This window comes from Pongo abelii, chromosome 7, assembly GCF_028885655.2.
Source record: "Pongo abelii isolate AG06213 chromosome 7, NHGRI_mPonAbe1-v2.0_pri, whole genome shotgun sequence".
Classification (NCBI taxonomy): domain Eukaryota; kingdom Metazoa; phylum Chordata; class Mammalia; order Primates; family Hominidae; genus Pongo; species Pongo abelii.
In genome coordinates, this window is record NC_071992.2 from 117,849,180 (window position 1) to 117,871,885 (window position 22,706).

The 22,706-nt window shown below is 38.6% G+C and overlaps 1 protein-coding gene across 1 annotated transcript in view; it reads right to left on the reverse strand.

Annotated features, from left to right (window-relative positions):
* NCALD (neurocalcin delta) overlaps positions 1-22,706 on the reverse strand; it is a gene marked incomplete at its 5' end in the record, with an annotated part of 333,310 nt that overhangs the window by 205,125 nt on the left and 105,479 nt on the right. The window contains 1 exon segment of the mRNA NM_001132260.1: positions 22,123-22,172.

The window sequence follows — 22,706 nt, forward strand, 5'->3', positions numbered from 1 at the left end:
AATAACAAAATAAGGAAATATTTGTTTCATTGAGCTGGGGAAAAAACCCAAAAGTAAGATTGGTTTTGGGAAACCACAAGTTTGTTGTATGACTTGATTCTAGACAATTCTCTTGGTACAGGTATTCTTTGTGAATTGGCTTCACCCTCAGGCTGCTCCCCTCCTGAGGCAATAAAAATGGCTGTAGCAATTCAAGATCATATATCTATCATCCAAGAGGACAGTGTCAGCATCATGGCAGTCCCAGTGAAAGTTCTGAGGTCATTCTGAGGGCCCATTGCTGAATCGGCCACTGTATTTGGGGGTCTCATATGTCAAATGGCTTAAACTAGTCAAGGCTTATCCCTGGAGGTAAGAGTAGGGTCAATCCAAACAAACATCACATAGAGAGACATTGGGGATACTTAGAGGAAAGGGAAAGTGGGAAGGGGAACAGCAAATGTCCACTACAACAGTGCTTGACAATAATCTGAAGACTGATATTTGAGGATGTGTATCTATAAAAACCCTAGTACTCAGGTGATCTGCAGATGTCCAAAAGAGAATGAGTGGAAGTTCGATAGATATTGATGACCCAAGGCTCTATATTTAGCTGGACTTTCTTTTATATATATATATATATATATATATATATATATTTTTTTTTTTTTTTTTTTTTTGCAGAGTTGGGGAGACAGAGTTTCACTCTGTCACCCAGATTGGAGTGCAGTAGAGCAATAATAGCTCAGTGTAACCTCAAACTTCTATGCTCAAGCAATCCTCCTGCCTCAGCCTGCAGAATAGCTGGGACTGCAGGGATGCCCCAACATGCCTGGCTAACTTTTTTTTTTTAATAGAGATGAGGGCTCGCTATGTTGCCCAGGCTGGTCTCAAACTCCTGGCCTCAAGTGATCCTACCACCTCAGTGTCTCAAAGTGCTGAGATTACAGGCATGAACCACCACACCCAGCCTGAACTTTCTATTAACATTGGATTTGCTCTCTGAGAAAACAGTTCAGAATATTTCCACTCTGTTTATTAAATACATTTTACAGTGTATGAAGCACTCTTCCATTTGATCATCTATTTTGTCATGAAAACAACCCTGTCAGCAGTGGGCAGGCATCCCCACTGAAAGCTTAGACAGTGGGGCAGACACTGCCAGTTGCCTATCCAATGACAAGTCTATCCTTTTCCCTTACAGAATCTTGATTTTGTCCAGGGCAGGAATTTGCCGTGTTAAGATTCAGCTAAGAATGATGGCCAGGTGGAACAATTTTGGTTCTGGAGATGCAAACAAGCCAAAGTTACTAGGTAGGGCTCCTAGAAAGGTACTTTCAAAGGACCCTGGCATTCACTTTTCATTCTTTGCCCTTCCTCTTCATCATGCCTGCAACTCTGATGCAAAGCTGGAGGAAGAGCTATCTCTTGTAGTCATGAAGTCACAAGCATGAAAACAAAAGCCACATGCTGTGAATGAAGCCTAAACTGAAAGAAGGAGTCACTGCACTGGGTCTGGCTTGCCTGCTTCTAGGCTGTTACATGAGAAAAAGTAAATCCTATTTGGTTAAGCCACTGTAGAAGGATTCTTGTTACAGGCCACTGCACACAATCCTAACTGATACAAAGAGGTTTCTCAACCAGGTGATGACAGATCAAGGCTTAAACACAAGTCTTTCTACTCCCTGTCCAGTGATATTTCCAATAAATTGCCTTGCCTCTTTAAAAGCAGAACCCATACTCTGAATACTATACAAACAGGCATTTTAAATGTATGCTTTTTTTTCTCAACAAATAGCTTATTTAAATGATCTGAGACATAGCTCAAATGGTGAGAGGCGATTCATTGTTTTTTTGTTTGTTTTACATTTTAACATGTGGCACTCAAACATTTGCAAAATTTCTAAAGCAAGAATGCCTTGGCTACAGCGAAGGAAAGCTAGGTCATTTTACCAAAATTTATTTCGAGGCTACCTAAGGAAGAATTAGCCAGCTTCCCACATCTTGTTGTGAACGAGGGTTTTCTTCCTTGACTTTCTCATCCGCTTGGCTATTACAAGATAACAGGGTTCTCATGAAGTGTGGAATAACTGAGCCAAAAGTAAAGGAGGAACCATACCCAAAGATTAATTCCAGAGGAATTAAAGATTTAGTTGTGAAAAGCAAAAGGTTTAAACTTTTAGAAGAAAATATAGGGAAACATCTTTCTGATCTTAAAATGAGAGAGAAGTTCTTAAGGCACAAAAGTGTTAACCATAAAAGGAAGGCAAAGTTGATAAATTTGCAACCACAATATAAAGAGCTTGCATTCTTCCAAAGGTACAATGAAGAAGGCAAAAACACAAGCCAATATGTGAGACAAGTTTGCAACACTTGAAATGAACAAAAGACCAGTATTCAGGTTATATAAAGAATTGTTATATATCACTCATAAAAAGACAACACAATAGAAAAAAATTAAGCAGCAGATCTGACAGGCACATCACAGAAGAGAAAAACATGAATGGTGAATGGATGTAGGAAAAGATAAGCAACCTCATCTTTAATTAAGAAAATGCAAATTAAACTGATAGTGGGGGTAGAAATTGATATAACCACTTGGAACAATTTAACCTTCTCTTATGAAGTAGAATGCTCTCACACCCTCCCTCTGAGCAAATCACTCCTATGTATATTCTCTAGTGCTATGGTTTGAATGACAGTGTCCCCTCTAAAATTTATATGAAAACTTAATCCCCAATGCAACAGTATTGAGAGATATGGCCTTGGGGGTGGTGATTAAGTCATGAGGGCTCCACCCTCACAAATGGGATTAGCACACTTATAAAAGGGCTCCAGGTTGAAGGGAGTGCCCTCTTGCCCCTCTGCTCTTCTGCCATGTTGAGGACACAGCATTTATCCCCTCCTGAGGAGGCAACACTCGTGGAAGCAGAGATTAGGCCTCACGAGACACTAAACTTCCTGCATCTTGATCTTGGACTTCCCAGCCTCCAAGATGGTGAGAGATAAATTTCTATTCATTATAAATTACCCAGTCTCAGGTATTTAGTTATAGCAGTACAGACAGACTGAGACATCCAGAGAAACTCTTGCACACTTTCTCAGAAGACATGCACAAACATGACTTTTTCAAAACAGCAAAAAGCTAGATTTAACACAAATGTCCATCAACAGGAGAACAAGGAAATAACTTGAGTGACAGTCATTAAATGGAGTATTAGATAACATGGAATATCGATAAACCACAGCAGCATGCAATAGCTTGGGTACACCTTAGAAACATAATGAATGAAAGAAAGCAAGTAACAGCCAACTACATACAAATGGTATCTTTTTCACCATATAAATAAGCCCAAGAATAGCAAGAACGAACAATATTTGTGTTGAGGCAAACCCATATGTAATTTTTTTTTTACAGTTCCATATTATTTTATCACACATGTACATCCATGTTACCACCACTACAATCAAGATACAGAAGTGTTTCATCACCACACAGAACTCCAGCCTACTACCATTTTATAGTTATACTCACCCCTTGGGCCCCCATTCCTCATCCTTGACAATCACTAATCTGTTCTCCATCTTTATAATTTTGTCATTCCTAGAATATTAGTAAATAGAATCATACAGTATGTGACCTTTGGATATTGTTTTTTTTTCACTCAGCATAATTTCCTCTGAATTCATCTGAGTTGTTGCATGTATCAGTGGTGTTTGTTCCTTTTCATTGCTGAGTAGTATTCCATAGTATGAAAGTACTACAGTTTGTTTAACCACTCACCTATTGTAGGACATTTTGTTTGTTTCCAGTGTTGGGCCATTAAAAATAAAGCTTCTAGGAACAATTATATACAGGCTTTGTGTAGATAAAATTTTCATTTATCTGGAATAAGTGTCCAGGAGAGTGTTTCTGGATCACATGGTAAATGTATGTTTAGTTTTAAAGAAACCACTAAACTATTTTCCAGAGTGACTCTAGCATTTTAACCTCCAGCATTGTATGATAATTCCATTTTTTTGCATCCTCACCAGCATTTGACATTGATATGGTTTGACTGTGTCCCACCCTAAATCTCATCTTGAATTGTAGTTCCCATAATTCCCACGTGTCATAGGAGTGTCATAGGAGGGACCAAGTGGAAATAATCGAATGACAGGGGCGGTTCCCCCAACCTGTTCTCATGATAGTGAGTTCTCACAAGATATGATGGTTTTATCAGGGGCTTCCCCCTTCGCTGAGCACACATTCTTCTCCTGGATGCCACCATGTGAAGTAGGACATGTTTGCCTCCCCTTCCACCATGATTGGAAGTTTCCTGAGGCCTCCCCCGTCATGCTGAACTGTGAATCAATTAAATCTCTTTCCTTTATAAATTGCCCAGTCTCGGGTATGTCTTTATTAGCCGTGTGAGAACAGACTAATACAGGCATTATCACTATTTTTATTTTAGCTGTTCTAATAGGTGTGTGGTGCTATCTCATCATGGCATTCATTTGCATTTTCCCAGTAGCTAGGGATGCTGAACATCTTTTCATGAGCTTATTTGCCATCTAAATATTGTTTACAATAAGATATCTTTTTTGCCTATTCCCTCATTGGATTTTTGTTTTTTAAAAAAATTGCTGAGTTTGGAGTTCTTTAGTCTAATCTAGCTAGGTATGTGTTTTGCAAACATTTTCTCCTAATCTATAGCTTGTCTTTTCATCCTTCTAACACAGTTCTTCATAGAACAAACATTTTAAATTTGGATGAAGTCCAATTTATTGATTTTTTTCTTTTATAGATCATGCGGTCGATATCATGTTTAGGAACTCTTCAACAGTCCATAGGTATTGAAGATTTTCTGGTATGTTTTCTTTTGCAAGTTTTCTAGTTTTATGTTTTATTTTAAGTGTATGATCCATTTTGAGTTGCTTTTTAAGTTGTGGGGTGATGAATATGTGACTGTTTTCAGGTTCTCTGTTCTGTCCTATGTATCAATCTCTTTGCTAATTCCACACAGTCTTGACTACGATAGCTATACTAATTTTGAAATTAGGTTCAGTGATTTCTCCTACTTTATTTTTCCTTTTTGAAATTATTTTAGACATTCTAGTTGCTTTACTTTTTCATATAAATTTTAGAATAATCTATGTCTCCAAAATTCTTGTTGGGATTTTTATAAGAATTTCATTAAACCTGAATCTGAATATCATTTTGGGGAGAACTGACATCTTTACTAAGTTGACTCTTCCAATCCACAAACACAAATCCAATTCACATTTCTCTACTATGTAGATACTCTTTGATTGCTTCTATTGGCATTTTGTAGTTTTCAGCACATAAATCCTGTAAATGTTTCGTTAGATATACACATATGTATTTCATATGTTTTTGAGACTTTAAATGATATTATATAATTTTTACATTCATGTGTACATTGCTAGTATATAAAAGTGCAATTGATTTTGATATCTTTATCTTACATCCTGCAACCTAACTAAACTCATTTATTAGTTCTAGGAGGTTTTTTCTTTATAGATTCCATTGAATTTTTCTAGTAGACAATCATGTCGCCTGCAAATAGGAATGGTTTTATTTCTTCCTTTCTGATTTATATGGCTTTTATTTGCTCTTCTTACATTATTGCATGTCAAACTTTCAGTACTATATTGAATAGGAGTGGTGAGAGCAGTCATCCTTACCTGATCTTATGGAGAAAGAATTCAATCTTTTACTATTAAGTACAATGTTAGCTACAGGTGTTTTCATAGATACTGTTTATCAATTTGAGGGAGATTCCTTCTATTCTTATTTCTGTGAGAGTTTTTGCCATGAATGTTGTTTAATTTTGTCAGATGGGTTTCTGTACATCAATTAGTATGACTGTGATTTTTTCTTTAGACTATACAGTGAATTACATTGAGGATTTTCAAATATTGAACCATTCTTTTATCCCTAGAATAAACCACCCTTGGCTATGGCATATAATTACTTTTATGTATTACTGCACATTATTTATCAATATTTTTAGGATTCTCACATCTATCTTTATAAGAGTAGTTACTCTCTAGTTTTCTTTTATTGTGCTTTTTCTAGTTTTGGTATCAAAATAATTCCAGCTTCATAAAATGAATTGGGAAATATTTCCTCATCTTTTATTTTCTAGAAGAGGTTGTAGAGAATTCGTATTAATTATTCTTTTAATTTCTTCTGGAATTTTCTAGAGAAACCATCTGGACCTGGAACTTTCTGTTTTGGGAGTTTCTAAATTACTAATTCAATTTCCTCAGTTACAAGACTATCCAAATTATCTATTTTATATTGTATGAATTGTGGTAGTTTGTGTTTTCTGGAAAATTGCTTCATTTCATATAAGTTGTCAAACTTAAATGTGCAGAGTTATTTGTAGAATGTCCTTATTATTCTCTTTGATGTCTGCAGGTCTGTAGTGATGTCCCCTTTTTAATTCCAGATATTGGCAATATGTGTCTTCTTTCTTTTTTCTTTGTCAGTGTTGCTGAAGGTTTATCAATTTTCTTTTCAAAGAACTAGCTTTTTGTTTAATTTATTTTATTTATTGTTTTTCTCCTTGTAGTTTTATTAATTTCTGCTTTTATCTTTATTATATCCTTTCTTATGCTTGCTTTGGGTTTATTTGGCTCTTTCTTTTTCTAGTTTCTTGAAAAACTAGTTTCTTCAGATAGGAGCTCAGATTATCAATTTGAGACTTTCCTCTTTTCGAAAGTAAGCATTATATTAGTGCTATAAATTTTCCTCTCAGAACTACTTTAGCTAAGTCACATAAATTTTGACGTTGTAGTTTCATTTTCATTCATTTTAACATTTTTTTTATTTCTTTGAAACTTTCTTTTTGACCTACAGATTCTATTTGCAAGTTTGTTGTTTATTTCCAACTGTTTGGAGATTTTCCTGCCATCTTTCTGTTAGGGATATCTAGCTTGATTTGATTATAGCCAGAGAATACACTTTGTACAATTTCAATTCTTTTAAATTTGTTGAGGTTTGTTTTATGGTTTACGGTATATTTTGGTATATATTTTGTTAGTCAATTCTTCTGTAGTTGGGTGGATTGTATAAATGTAAATTAGATCTAGTTGATTGATAATGTTATAGTCTTCTCTATGTTTGCTGGTTTTCTGTCTAGTTGTTCTATCAGTTATTGAGAGAGGTGTTGAGGTTTTTAACTCTCATTATGAATTTGCCTATTTCTTTTTTCAGTTCTATCAGTTTTGTTTCACATATTTTGCAGCTCACATTTTTGGGTATATATTTAGGGTTTGCATGCAAAATATGCATGTTTGCTACGTCTTTTTGGTAGGTTGGCCCTTTTATCATTATATAATGTCCCTCTCTGTCCTTGGTAATTTTCTTTCCCTAGTCTTCTTTAACATTAATATAGCTATTCCTGCTTCTTAAAAAATTAATATTAACATTAAAAGGTTTTTTCATTCTGTAATTTTTATCCTCCTATATTGTTGTATCTGACAGGAATTTCCTATAAACAGCATATAGTTGGGGTTTTTTTTTAAATCCATTATGTCAATCGTCTTTCATTTATATATTTTGGCCACTTATAGTCAATGTAATTATTGATATACTTGGGCTAATATCTGCCATTTTTGTTGTTTCCTGTTTGTTCTCTACTTTTTTTCCTTTATTTTGATTTTCTAGACTTATTGTGGGTATTTAGGACTTTTTAAGAATTTCATTTTTATCTATAGTGTTTTTAGGTATATCTCTTTATCTCGCTTTTTCAGTGGTTGCTCTCCTTATTACAATAAATATACACAACTTACCAAAGTCTATTGGTAGAATTCTTACTTCCCTTTACATTCCTTTACTTTTCCTCATTTATAAAATAATTTTTTAAAATATTTATCTACGTACATCAAGAACTACATCGGATGGTGTTATTTTTTGCTTTAACCATGAAATATAATTTAGAAAACTTAAGATGAGAAGGAAAGTTTATTGCACTTACCCCATTTTTATTCTTTGCATTATTCTTTTCTCTTCTTTTTTTTGAGATGGAGTCTCACACTTGTCGCCCAGGTTAGAGTGCAGTGGCAGGATCTCAGCTCACTGCAACCTCTGCCTCCTGGGTTCAAGTGATTCTCCTGCCTCAGCCTCCCAAGTAGCTGGGATTACTGGCATTCACCACCACACCCAGCTAAGTTTTGTATTTTTAGTAGAGATGGGGTTTCACCATATTGGCCAGGCTGGTCTCAAACTCCTGACCTCAAGTGATCCACCCACCTCAGCCTCCCAAAGTGCTGGGATTACAGGTGTGAGCCACCACACCCACCATATTCTTTTCTCTTGATAACACACGTTAGGTAGTTTTTATATTCCCATAGATCCCTGCCCCCCCTTTTTTTCTTCAGCCTATTTGATCTATTGCTAAGATAGGGTAATTTCTACTATTCTACTTACAAGTTCACTGATTCTTTCCTCTGTCCACTCCATTCTCATGTTAGCCCATCCACTGAGGTTTTTTTTTTTTTACTTCATTCATTATATTTTCCTAGAAATTGGAAAAAATAATGAAGTAAGAAAAGAATGCAAAAAGGAAGCCAATACGTTTTTTTGAAGTAGTAAAAAGAAACTTCTTTCTGCTTCCTAAGAAATGAATATACTCATGGGTTGGCCAGGGGTCCAGTGACCACGCAGGCTGATGTGACTCATATTTGGACTGGTCCTGCTCCTTTCAACAGCCCTCTGTTAGAACATGCCCTAGAGTTCCTCTACAGAGCAATGTGGCTGCTCTGGGCAAGGCTGCCTCCAGGTGACTGGACCGACAGCCAAGGCAGGAACAAGCAGTGTTGCAGCATTAAGCTGTAGCTTATCAGAGTGCTGCAGAGCTTTCCTCCTCTGGCCTTTTCAATGCCAGCCCTACTCATCTTACTCTCAACCTTCAGCTCCCTCAAATCCCTGACTGATGCCATGGCTTTTTATACTTTTCTCTCCCCCAGCATGTGCTTCTTCCTAATTTCTGCTTGCTTACCTGGCCTCTGACCCATTTTTGCTTGCATTATGACATTGTGCACATGTGTGGATTCCCTGACCCAGCTCTTCGGCCGGGTACCCTGAGCTAAATACCACCTAGACATTCTAATGGTTTCACTTTCACCAACAACTGTGTTGCTCTCCAAGGCTAACGGAATAGAGACCTTTCTTTCTTCTCTGCAAGGCAGGGGTGGAGAATATCAATTTTTAAAGGCTTACAGCCTCTACTCTCCAGGACATATTTCTGTGAGGTCACCAGCTGCTGCTTATGTGTGCTCCTTCCATCCCAAGCCCAGCACATAGAGGCAGGAAAAGAAATGAGTGGGCAGACAAATTAATACTGAAAGGCTTGATAAATACTAACAGCAAATACTAAAAATAACTAGATAGCAGTGGTTTACTTTAAGGAATTTTTTTTTTTTTTTTTTGTGATGGAGTCTCACTCTATCACCAGGCTGGAGTGCAGTGGCGTGATCTCAGCTCGTTGCAACCTCTGCCTCTCAGGTTCAAGTGATTCTCCTGCCTCAGCCTCCCAAGTGGCTGGGACTACAAGTGTGTGCCACCATGCCCAGCTAATTTTTTTATTTTTAGTAAAGACGGGGTTTCACCATGTTGGCCAGGATGGTCTCAATGTCTTGATCTCATGATCCACCCACCTTGGCCTCCCAAAGTGCTGGGATTACAGGCTTGAGCCACCACGCCCAGGCTATGTTTAGGAATTTCATTTGTGCTTTTGTGTTGGGGCGAGAGCGAGGGAGAGAATGAGGACTGTAGAAAAGTTGGAAATGTTGCTGTTCTCTGGAGGTGGAGCCACTGAAGAGCTTCCCTGGGTAGACAGCACTCCTCCACGTCCTCCCTGAAATACCTCTCTCTCAGCCTTCCCAGGCTTCCTTGGCTCTGCAAATGGCTCCTCCCTGTGCCACAAAGGTATCCCTGCTCTTACCAGCAGAGAGGAAAAGTGGCTAAGAGATTGTGGCTGTTTTGTTCCTCAGTCTCATCCTCTCCCATTTGCAGGATAGCCTGGCTGCCTTTTGACCTCAGCTTCTAAAAGACAGAAGGGTGACTGGGGTTAGTGTATGTCTCCTGTATATCTGTGAGTCCCTGGTATGCTGGGTGTGACATGGCAAAAACATTAACCCCACATGACACAATCTGCAGACACAAACTCCAGACTAGGAATCCCACACATTCCCCAAAATGCCCACTCCTGTGCTCCTGTAGGACTAGGGATGAACATAAAAGGCCCTGATCCTTTTAAGACCAGGGTCTCCTGGTTGAATAAAACGGAGGACAGTAAGCCTGTTTAATTCTGTTTCTGTTATTTTCCCTTCCCTGGTGAGTAATTCAGCTATGCTGTGAATCGATAGGGATCTCTGGAGCTGGAAGAAGACACAAGATGAGGGAAATAAATTGCTCCCAGTTGGATGAATTATAAGCACCTTTGAGCTCTTCATCATATCTGTCCTGTGCAATCAGCAAAGAAGGAGTATTTTGAGCCTGAGTTCCCCTCCCCCCGCTCCCCTAATCCCTCCTTTATATCATGCACTCTCATAGCACAGTCTGAAAGCAAAAAGAAATAAAAGGTCTTCCTTCCCTACTCTCAAAATCACCACATCTCTTCCCATCTCCCCCCTTCCTTCCTTCATGACTCCAATAAAGAGGGAGCATCCTTCATGGAAAGGTTAATCCCTCCGTTTATATCCTTGTCTCCCCTCCAGCATCATCCACATCTCACTCCATCCCTTCACCACCACCCCTCTTACATCTTCAGGATACCATCTCAGTGGGCTCCTTCCCCAAGGCTGGAAAACAGCCTCTGCCTCTGTGATTCTATAAGCCTTCCTTCTATTTTACTACCCTTTACAATTCTATCTCTCTTCTCTTCTCCATCATGCATCCCAAAAGAAGGGTCTAACTGATTATTTTCATCACTCGTCCTATATTTACTCAACCTATTGCAGCCAGACCTCTCTCTGCTTCCTGCAAGGTCCCTACTGATTTCCAGGTTGCCAAACGCAATGGCTTTGAGCTTTCTGTTCTACCCTTCTGAAACCCACTCTGCCCTTTGATTCTGTGATAGTGCAACATCCTGGTGCTCCTGGGAGCTATCTGTCCATTCCTAGACTCTTCCAGTTTCCTCCTCTTTTGCCCATCCCATAAATGAGAGTAATCCCCACAACCAAAGGTGGCCACATTTAGCAAAAAAAGATATAGAAAGCCCAATTAAATTTAAATTTCAGATCAATAATGAATAATTTTTATATTGCATGGGACATTCTTACACTAAAATTTTATTCTTTGTTGATCTGAAATTCAGTGTTAACCGAGCTTCCTATTTTTTAATCTGACAGTCCTACCATAGTTGTTTCTTCAGAGCTCCTCTCCATTCTCTAACTTCTTCCCTTGTTGATGTTTTCTATGCCCATGGCTTCTAGGATTATCTTTTCTCAGATAATTCCCAAATCTTTATTTCTAGCACCAATCTCTCTCCTCTCCTCTCTCTCTCTCTCTCTCTCTCTCTGGTGTATTTCTCTTTTCCCTGGGGCTATTTTTTTGACCCCCTACTTGCTTTTCTATCTGGACTCTCTATTTCTTCCCTTCTCCAGCCTCCCAATCACTTCAACTCCAAATTCAGGAGGCCGACCTCAGCAAGTGGCTGAGCACTTGTTGGTTTTACCCTAACCAACATTCTCTCAGATATGTCTTTCCTTCCATTTCCATGGATGCCACTGACTTGAGATCTTTGTCATTTCTGTATGTCTACAAACCATCCCACACTATTTAAATTGCCTTCTGACTAGTCCCCCAACTTCTACTTACATCCACCCTCTACCCCTCCACACACCACCACTCAATTAACATCCTAATTAAAGTTCAGATGTGGCCATGCCACTCCCTTGATAAAGGAAGCTTCTGACTGGCTACTGGTTAAAGTTGAAGCTCCCTAGCCAGCATCCAGAACCTTCAATGAGCTTTCTTTCTCCTCTTCTCTCCCTGTAGTCTCCTCTATGCACCCCAAATTCAAGGAACATCAGAATATGATTCCAGGGCCTCCCTATCTCTATTTGCTGACACTCAGACTTAGATGTAGACTACTTTGAAGGAGATTCATACAGTTTCTGCATAAATAGATGCTCCATAAATGCTTGCTGAATTAGTGAAGTAAGTCAATTTGAAATTGACCACATTAACAGAATGAAGTAATTAAATCCATGAATCATTTATGTGATTCATTTATGCAAATGAATGCAGTTTTTCACAAACTCATTGTTTGCTTACCATCAATTATGGGTGATGTCAAGTTCATGTAAGTATCTAATATTTCTATGATGTCAAATCACAGCTGGGCCCTGATGGAATTCCACAGGGCAGGGACAGACACAGACCACACCTGCTGCTTCTCTCGATTTACTTTTTGAACTCTAATCCCTTCCCCATTTCCCTCACTTCTTACAGATGATTCTTTGTAAACATCCTTGAATTTTCTGATATATAGTCTCCAAACAACTGGTAGTTCAAAATCACTGCCAAAACCACATTCTGATCCAAGAACATCTGAGCACTTTAATAACCTAACTCAGAAGCCTGCAACCTCTTTCTGCAACAGGCCACATGGTAAATATTTTTGGCTTTGCATACCGTTCGGTCTCTGGTTGCAATGATGACTCAACTTTGCCACTGAGGCACAGAAATGGCCATGGTTGACACAAAAACAAATGGGTGGGCCTGTGTGCCTATAAAACTTTATCTGCAAAGCAGCCAGCCAGGATGCCAGCCACCGTTTGCTGACCCCAGCCTAAACCAAGCTTCTGATGAATGATTTACTTTGTTTTCCTTCCAAACTATACCTTTCATTGCAGTCACTTGATTGGGAAAAACGTCAGAATTTCAGTTGGTATAGTCTTTTCATGAGATCATAGTTAAACTAACTCAGGACTACAGAGTGGGTCAAGAGAAAATAAGGAGTGGATATTTGAAGGCCGCTTTGGGACTTTCCTCCCAGCCTAGTGGACATCACCCCAGGGCAAGGGCATGGAGAGGCCAGATAGGTGAGCAGCCCGCTTTTAGGCGCAAGATTTAAGGTGGTGCCACAAAAGCATAAATCTACATAAGTAATATTTTAATGCAATGTTTTAAAGAAAATCAAAATGAATGAAGACATTCATGATGAATAAAATATCAACATTTTTAATTAAGACAGATTCGCTATTACTGATTTTTTCTTTTGCCCTGGGTTCCAATGTGACTCTGCACAGCACTGTTATTGATCCTATCTTTATTTAAAATGTTGATCTTTGTCCATCATGGATGTTTTGCATTTGATTTTTGAGAAACATTGCACTAAGTGCTATTTATTTTGATTATGGAGTTTTTGGCACCTTCTAATTTTGCACAAAAGCAAATGTCCTACTCACCTTCTCTAGTCTCAGCCCTGCAACAACCTCATCATCATCGTCAACATCTATGCCCATTATGGAGAATTACATGCAGCTATTTAATGTTCCCTTTGGACTAGATCTTTCCTCTTGGCTACTTTGATGCCATTTTCACTTACTTGGATCCACCCTATAAGCAGGTAAATTTGAAACATGTAGAAACTCTTGTGCCATACTCTCTAGAGCCACTTCTTAAAGGATATGTTAAAGAGAGACATAATATGTTAAAGGGAGACAATAAAATATGAGGTTTATTAAATTTTATTATTTTATTTTATTAAATAATTTAATACATTTTATTATTGTATTAAATATTTTATTAAATAATTTTTTATTTAATAAAATAGTGGCACTTAGTATATTTTATTAAATTCCTACTAAGTGCCTAGTGGCTAAAGGACTTTGTATCCATCATTTCATTTAATTATGACAACCCGCAGAGGGGACGGGACAGGAGGCAATAGAACATTATTTCCAACCCAGTGCTAGGGAGAAGATGGCAAGTGCTCCACTTTGGAAAGAAATTACATTTCATGCTTCTCCAGGCAACTTCCAAGGAGTCATCAACCCATTTGAGAAGCACGTCTGGTATTACATCTCTGTAACAAGATGCACAGCAGGCACTTTCAAGCATTTAAAATACTTGAATGTGTAAAGTTTCACAGTTGGTCACAAGTTCATAATAGCTACGTGCCTCTTTTATTGGGGCGACGCCATGCCATGCTGGGATTCCACAAGGCAGCAAGGCTCCCCCCATTCTTTAAAATAGAGCAGCTCAAAAAACTCCTCTGGCAATTTTAACTACACAAGAATAGAAAACACCCCAGGCAGAGTGTGAGAGATCAATCTTGTAAACAGCAGGATAGCAAGGTGTAAACAAGAATGGAAAGAAAATATACAGCCTTTTAAAAAATCATTGCTTTTGACAAGGACAATAAGATAGGAATAAATTCAGCCCCGAATAGCATGGAAAAACAAAAGCTCAGAGAAGTGTTAAATCACATGCCAGGTGGCTGCAGGAATTCGCAATAATCCATTCCAATCTGCCAACCCGTCCCTTTTGGCATCCGGCTTGATTTTACACAGGCTCTTCTTCCAGTTTTATGTGCTTGGGAGTTTGGGGGGAGGGTGTTGTTTGGTTTTTTCTCATCAAGCAGCAAACCCAGCATTTTCAAGGCTGTTGCAACTTTCCTAAGTCACATATTTTTTCTCCTCTGACCCCACAAACAATGTTGTTTTGGAGAACCACAAACCACAATATTTCCATCTTTCATTTCACAGAACCATGTTCTTGCAATGCAGTAAAAATATGTTCACATCCTTGTACTAAGTCTTAGTAAATGCATCATATGATCACTGGTGTTGTTAGAAGACTTCATGCAATAAAACTCCTGCATCTTCTACCCTTTCAATAATTCTACCAATTATTAAGCACTGAGCATGTACTCATACTCATGACCTGAAGATAACAGGAATGAACTGTCAGATCCCTGCTTTGAGGACCACATAGTCCAATGGAGGAGAGAGACTTAGAAATAAACAGCTACAATAAGGGAGGAAGCTACCTTTATCCCTCGAGCTGTAAAGTGATAATGTGCATGGGTTTATTAAACAAAAATTTAGCGAAGGTCATTATTTTGGATTAGGCTCCTGCACTAGGCCCCAACAGACCAGACCAAATCAAAATGGAGTCACTTGTGCTAAGTGCCACATCATCAAACTGAACTTTGAAATGGGCTAGTTTTCCAAAAATCAAGAGATTCATAGCAACCAATCAGAAGAGGCCCAGTTTACCTGAGCCAGCATAATAAAGAAGTCCCCTCTGTTTTAACTCTATAAGGAAAGTGATCTTTTTCAAGGTGGTCTTTGAAATGACTGATCTGCTTTTTGTTCCCTGCTTCTGCTTTCTTCAGCCTTTTACTGCCCCCTCTTGTTGAGCCCATCAGAGCACCCATTCTATTTTATAGAATGAGATGGTGCCTGAGTCTAAAATCACAAATAAAAGCCAATTCAATTTTTCGACCACATTTGTTGTAATTTTGTCTTTTGACAGGTTCCACTCATACTTTTCAGCACTTCTCAGCAAGTTACTTCCAAGAATTGATCAAAGGATGAAGTATCCACCCTGTGCAGGCACAGATATTGGACAACACTCAGTGCTTCCCATGAAGCAAAGAAATGCCATCCTGTGAAGCCCTCCAGCCTCCTCCACCTTCATCACTGCCTTGCTCCACATTCCTGTTCTCAGCCTCAGACTTCCACACTGCCTTCCTCAAGCTTACTGATGGCGCAAGTGTCATGCTATTTACTACATACCAAGAATTGCATAAATTATCTCATATACTATCTCATATAATTATCTCATTGAATTTTCATAACCATCTCAGAATAGGCTTTGTTATCCCAGTGTTATTAATAAAGAAAATGAGCCTCTGACATTTTCAGAAACTTGCCCAAGGCTAAACAGCTAGTATAGAGAAACTGAGGTGAGAACCCAGGATTATGTGATTAGAACACCTCTTAAACAGTACATTCATCTTTCTCCATAGGCATGTTTAATGTAACGCCCCTGCTAGGTTATTTACACCTTAAGAACAGAGGTCGACATTTCTGTTTTTTAATAGTTCCTAGACAGGGTTGACCCACAGCAAGCAACGTATGCATCTACCTATGTGATGTGATTTAAGGGAGGTTGGACAAGGATGGATTAAAAATGTCTCCACCATTGCCTATCATGGTGCCTAGAATTTCACCATTGGGAGTGCGTTATTTTGTGCGTGAAGTCTTTCTAGTCTTCAGGATCGCTCTCTTAGAACATGATTGCCCTAGGAGGGGCAATCCTACACTGAGACCACAGTGAGGATAAAGATGTCAGATAATGAGACACAGGAGAAATGCCCAGAAAGGAGCCAGGGACCTCTGAGATGGGAAAAGTGGTCCTGAGAAGAGGATGGGAGGTTCCAGACAGGTGTGGAAGTTTTGCTTTGCTGGCCCCATCTCTGTGGCCCTGAGCACTGGGCAGGGCAAATGGAAGGTATGTAAGTTTTTATTTGACTTGAGGAAACAGTGTTTTATCCGATGTGAGAGGAGGAGGTATGAGGGATGGTGGCAGGTGGGCATCGAGTGCTGAGGTTGCCAAGTATTGTGATGGCATAAAAGACAAGAAGACAGGACCTTGCCCTCCAAGAGCTTACAGTGTCTGGAGAGAAAAAGTGTCACTAGCAAACAATGGGTAAATAAGACCGGGAATGACCAAATACAGAATACATATGTAATAGGAAATCCCAGAAAAGGAGAGCTCAGAATGAGAGGAGGTAACTTCGGGGACACAGGGCCCCAAGAATAGTACCAAATAAAGAGAAATAACAAATGAGTTGGTAAATGTCTGTCTTCCCAGACTGCCACAGCCACGTGCCACCTAGGTACTCCCTAATAAGGAAATCCCATGTGGATTTAATCACCGTAATACAGAAAGGATGTTAGGATGGTCTAGAAACAAAATGGAAAGACAGATATAATGTACAAAGATACTATTTATAAAATGCATTACTTCAAAATAAACCCAGCTCTTTTGACAAAAAGATCTAGTGGTTGTTCTATTCACATAATAAATAGATCCAGAATTTTGGTAAAAGGTGAGTGTACCAGATTTCTATATTAAGGTACATGGCAAATATATCTGATAAAACCACTAGGCAAACCTAAATCCCTGGTGAAGCTCAGTTAAAACCATGAGAAAGAGCTCTGAAGACCACCACAGGGCAATGACCTTGAGAAATCCTAAGACTTTCCTAAGAATTTAGCCCTGATCAAGAATCACTTTGCTCTATGACCTTCCAGCTAAAGATAAATGCCCTTGCTCTGAGCTTTCACTGAATGCCTCCTTCACAAACAGGAAAGGTTACTTCTATTTACTCTAATCTACTTCCTATTTTCAAAAAAGACCCCTTTGTTTAATTCCTACAAAGAAAACAACCCCAAGGAGGAAAGAAGGAAGCAGGTAAGCTCTGACCTTTATCTGCTAAATGAGTTATTTTACCAGTAGTAAAGGTGATCCCATTCTCACAACACTGAATTATAATCCTTTGTACCCCTTGGCATAAGAGGAACCAGTAGCTACAGCCTAAGGCTTATTGTGAATGAGTAGAGAAAAGAAAAATATAGGCATGTAGAGACTTGAGAAGAGGGGGAGAAGGGGGCCACAGGAAATCCTTCCTCCTGTGAATTTCTTTTTCCTTTTTCTTTCTTTCTTTTTTTTTTTTTTTGAGACAGAGTCTTACTCTGTCGCCCAGGTTGGAGTGCAATGGCGTGATCTCGGCTCACTGCGACCTCTGCCTCCTGGGTTCAAGTGATCCTCCCACTTCAGGCTCCCTAGTACCTGGGACTACAGGCAGACACCACCATGCCCGGCTAATTTTTGTATTTTCAGTAGAGATGGGGTTTCGCCATGTTGGCCAGGCTGGTCTCGAACTCCTGACCACAAGTGATCCACCACCTTGGCCTCCCAAAATGCTGGGATTACAGGTATGAGCCACCATGCCCAGCCCCTCTTGTGAGTTTCTTAATTAAACTACTGCAATATATATTTCCTTTTCATTTCATCTTGGCTACTAATGAGCCGTGTTTCCATGGGTTACCTGCTTTCTTCATGGTGGCTGCATATCTGAGACATAAATAGCAAAGGTTTCTGGTTCAGTCCCCTAAGAGGTTTGTAGTAACCTCTGTGGATATTCATAGACACAATGATGACATGATCCAAACCCACAGTTAGACACAAGGTCTAATAAGGGATCTTGTGCTGTATTTCCAGATGCAAGCAGAAACTTGGCAAATGCACTTCAGTTACCTAAATATAAGGATTTCTAGACAGTTTAGTGTTATAAAGAACAATCAGGAAAAAAATATATTTTTGAGGTCCTAAAAATCTGGGTGGTGATTACAATGCTGGAGCAAAACGGCCATGCCAGTACTTTTGTAATTCATATTTTATAAGAAAAGGATTCAGAACTCATAAAAAGAAATTAGTGAAAATAAATATTGAATACATTTAAAATATAAAATTTACAAACATCATGTAAAATATAAAAAAACTAAACAGTATCATTGTATTAATAATTATTGGCAGGCAGAATTTTAAAACACAAGCATTAAAAAAAACTAAGTCTCAAAAATGAAAAAAAATTAAGTCATGAAAAGTTGAAAATGAGATCATGTTATTTGAACTTTTATAAAATGAGTTATTAAGGTGCACAGACATTGTTGCTATGGAGTTGAGAGCATATTTTTGTGCAAATTTCCTCACTAAAAAAGAGAAAGTATTAGTCAGGGAAATGATGAGCAGTCTCCAAATCTTTTTCTCTGACTCCTCCATCTTCAGATAATCCTAATTCTCACTTGATAACTTTGAGGAGTATTTAGGAGTATTTTTTAACAACTTTGTTGGGGGCAAGAGGTGAAACCTATTTATTTACCTCGAGCTATAGTTTGCTTGAAAGCAAGAAGCAAGCATTTCTGATTTGCCTTTCCTTTAGTTTGCTCATCTGTGGTGGAATCCCAATGCCCAGCCACTTGCGTCTGTTTTGTAATTCTCCTATTGTAGAGGACACACCCTCAGGTGATCCCCACTGAGTTATGTCCTATGTAATCCCCTCCCACAGAGTGCAGGCACGACCTGTGACTTGATTTTCAGCAAATGAAATATGGCAAAGCGAATGCCTTCATTGAATATTTCACTGCCTTGATGTCTTAGCAGGCTGCAATGGGAGTTTCTCCTGCAGACGTTGAAGGCATAAGCTGCCATGTTGTGACAAGCCTGCGAGATGCCACACGGGAAGAAGCTATGGGTGATTCCTAGGACATGAGAGTGACTCAGGTGACTTCCAGAAATAAAGTGGGGACCTCAGTCCTACAATCTCAGCTGGATTCTGCCAACAACTGCATGAGCTTAAAAGAAAAAAACTCAAGCTCCAGACAAGAACACAGCATAGTCAAGATCTTGATGACACCTTTCCAAGACCGTAAGCAGAGGCCCAAGCTGCACTCAGACTCCTGACCCAAGAAGATGGAGCACAATACTCATTGTTTTAAGTCACTATATTTGTGGCAATTTGTTATGCAGCAATACACAACTAACACACGTCATAATCCACTTTGAACTCAAATAACAGCCATTCTTGAAAAAAAGCTCTGATTTGCCAATTATTATTTTCTTTCTGCTGTTGAGGATAACAGAAATCTAGCAGAATGCTTTATACATGTGTATACCTTTATCCAATTCAAAACTTGAATGCAGAATATCATTCTCCATGAGTGAGTCTTGAAACACAAATGAATTGGACTCAACATTTTTCAAAATATCAAAATTCTTTTATTTTGGTACTTAAAAATTGGAGGGTATACCTCCAAATCAGTTTTTTTGTTTGTTTTCATTTTTGTTGTTTTTGGTTTTGGTGTGTCTACTTAACTGTTTTGTTTTGCTTGTTTTGAGACAGAGTTTCGCTCTTGTTGCCTAGGCTGGAGTGCAAGGGCACAATCTCGGCTCACCACAACCTCCGCCTCCTGGATTCAAGCAATTCTCCTGCCTTAGCCTCCTGAGTAGCTGGGATTACAGGCATGCGCCACCATGCCCGGCTAACTTTGTATTTTTAGTAGAGATGGGGCTTCTCCATGTTGGCCAGGCTGGTCTCGAACTCCCAACCCCAAGTGATCCGCCTGCCTCGGCCTCCCAAAGTGCTAGGATTACAGGAGTGAGCCACTGCACCTGGCCTACTTAACTGTTTTTCAAATAAACGTTTTATTTTCAAAGTTTTAGATTTACAGAATTATAAAGATAATACAGAAAAGTTCTTGTATACCCCATACCCAGTTTTCCCAAATATTAACATCTTACATTAGCATGGTACATTTATCACATTTGATGAACCAATGTTGATACATTATTGTGAACTGAACTCCATACTTTAGTCAAACTTTCTTAGTTTTTACCTAACGTCCTGTTTTTGGTCCAGGATCCCACATTACATTGAGTCATCATGTCTCCTTAGGCTTCTCTTGATTGTGACTATCTCTCAGACTTCAGTTGTTTCTGATGACCTTCACAGCTTTGAGGGGTACTGGTCAGATATTTTGTAGCATGTCGCTCTATTGGAATTTGTCTTATGCTTTTCTCATGATTAGACTTAGATCAAGTATTTTGGGGAGGAAGATCACAAAGGCAAAGTGCCCTTCTCATCACATCATGTCAAGGGTACCTACTACCAATGTGACCTGCCACTGCTGATTTACCCTTAATCACCTGGCTTGAGATAGTGTTTGCTCGGGTTTCTCCATTGTGAAGTTACTTTTTCCCCTCCCTTTCTTTACTATACTCTTTGAAAGAATGTCATTCTGTGCAGCCCCCAGGGAGGGTTATGCTTTACCCCCTGAAAGGCAGAGTATCTTACATACATTATTTGGAATTCTTCCACATTCTCTTGATTTATTTATTCATCATGTATTTATATCAGTATAGATATGTATTTTGTACTTTAAGTGATATCCTAATTCTAACTTTCTTTCTTTGCTCAAATTTTCCATCTTTGGACATTGAAAGTACTTTCAATTGGGTCCTGTATTCTTTTCACATACAACCATCATTGTGGATTTTTATTTTTCGCACTTCTTTACTTTATGGCACTACAAGATGCTCCAGGCTCATCTTGTATATTTCCTGCCACAGTCTTAAATCAGCCATTTCTCCAAGGAACCCTGGCTCATTTCATTGGAAAATAGTATTAGAAACCCAGATCTGGGAAATAGGTATGTATTGTTTGCTTCCAGACCAAACCAGTTTCTCAATCTCTAAATATGGGACCTTGGAATGTCCCTATATTCTTAATTTATTTTAATTTATTTGACAAACATTTTTGCAGTGATTGCCATGTGCCAGTCACTGTTTTAAGCACTTTGAAAATATCAACTCATTTAATCCTTGTAATAATCTCATAACAACAAAATATGGTATTAGTCTCATTTTATGGATGAAAAAAACAAGAAACAGATATTTGGATGTGTTCCATAGTCACCCAGATAGTAACCAACAGAACCGAAATTGAACCCAAGTATCTGGATCCATATTTGGAGCTAACCACATTGGAGTTAGATTTGGAGCCAACTCCTACATTGCCTTGCAGTGGTGAGGACCTTGCAGAGCTGCCATACAAATTGATGAATTAATTCACCCACACGTTCATCCTCTAATACAAATCTGTTATGTGCCCATTAGGTGCCAGACTATCTGATATCTGTTAATTGGTGCTTAATGCCATTTGAGATACCTCTTGGAATATGACCCAATTTAACATAAAGGAGGATGCTGTTGTAATGTACCCCTTGAGAAGACTCTGGCAGCTGCCTGGGATGAAGATGTCATATAAAAACTACTCCACTCAGTGGTTGCAAATATACTTTATTATGCTATAAGTAATATTCAAAGGTGATAGGCAGGCAGTACCTTATTTACTTCATTTCTATTTATTTATCATTTCCATAAATTTTTTAAAGGGGCTTTAGTATCTTTTATATATACGAAACTCCCACTCATTATGCTACTATTCTTGATAAAACATTTGAACAGAACAGTCTCTTGTGAAAACCACTGAACAAAACTGAGATTTCCATTTATAGCTAAGAAGAAAATTTTAAATATACACTTACTTTCTGACTGTCACCAATGAGTGGTCCCAGGAGAATAAAGTTGAGATAATCTGAAAGAAAACATGCAAAACAATAATGGTAAATGCAAGTATCTTAAAGGAAACTTTGTCCTGAGGTCATTATCCCACCTATTTTAATGGCAGAACACTGGGAGACTGACATCCCATGACATGATTTACTACTTGTTAATAATGTGTTTTGGAAAAGAGAGTGCAGGTTGGGGTGGAGGTGAGGTTCAGCAAAATGGACTCCCTGAGAAAAGAAAGCAGAGACTGAAACAATGCGGAACCTGGAATGGACTTCTTGTTAATATTTATAACTCCTTGGAAGAGGATATGAGAGTTAAGTGAAGGAATATTCAAGAATGTGGGCCTTCATTATCAGTTCAGACCAAGCACCAGATGAGCTGCCTTCCAGATGTATCAAAGTTTAGGGATATTCAAAAAAAGAACTATCCCACCAAATTAAGCTTCATAAAAGAAGGTTAAATAAAATATTTTCCAGACAAGCAAGTGCTAAGGGAATTCATTACCACTAGACCAGCCTTATGAGAGATCTTTAAGAAAGTTCTAAACATGGAAACA